This window comes from Buceros rhinoceros, unplaced genomic scaffold (assembly GCF_000710305.1).
Source record: "Buceros rhinoceros silvestris isolate BGI_N320 unplaced genomic scaffold, ASM71030v1 scaffold2140, whole genome shotgun sequence".
In the NCBI taxonomy this organism is placed as follows: domain Eukaryota; kingdom Metazoa; phylum Chordata; class Aves; order Bucerotiformes; family Bucerotidae; genus Buceros; species Buceros rhinoceros.
This window is the reverse complement of record NW_010391099.1, coordinates 63,554-63,818: the sequence shown is the minus strand read 5'-3', so window position 1 is coordinate 63,818 and position 265 is coordinate 63,554. Positions and strand designations below refer to the sequence as shown.

Here is a 265-nt window from a genome sequence, read left to right as displayed (position 1 = left end):
CTAAAGCCTTCAGTTAGCTCTGAGCTTCCCCAAGATTCAGAGGCATTTAGACTCATGGCTTTGATTCAGCTCAGAGCACAAGCAGTTCCAATCTGTGTAAGGTTTCAAGTTTCTTCAGGCTTAGAATTTCAGCTGGGCTTCGTCCAAAGTGAACGTGGATTTATTATGTGGAGGAATGAGTTACAGCCGCGTGAAAAGCGCAGTAAAACAGAGCAGCCAATCCTTTCCTCCACAGTGAAAGCACATTAATACGCAAACGCACACA

At 44.9% G+C, this 265-nt stretch overlaps 1 protein-coding gene across 1 annotated transcript in view; it reads right to left on the bottom strand.

The window, feature by feature from the left end:
• The window catches only part of DOCK10 (dedicator of cytokinesis 10), an 85,272-nt gene that overhangs the window by 55,011 nt on the left and 29,996 nt on the right, over positions 1-265 (bottom strand). The window lies entirely within an intron of this gene.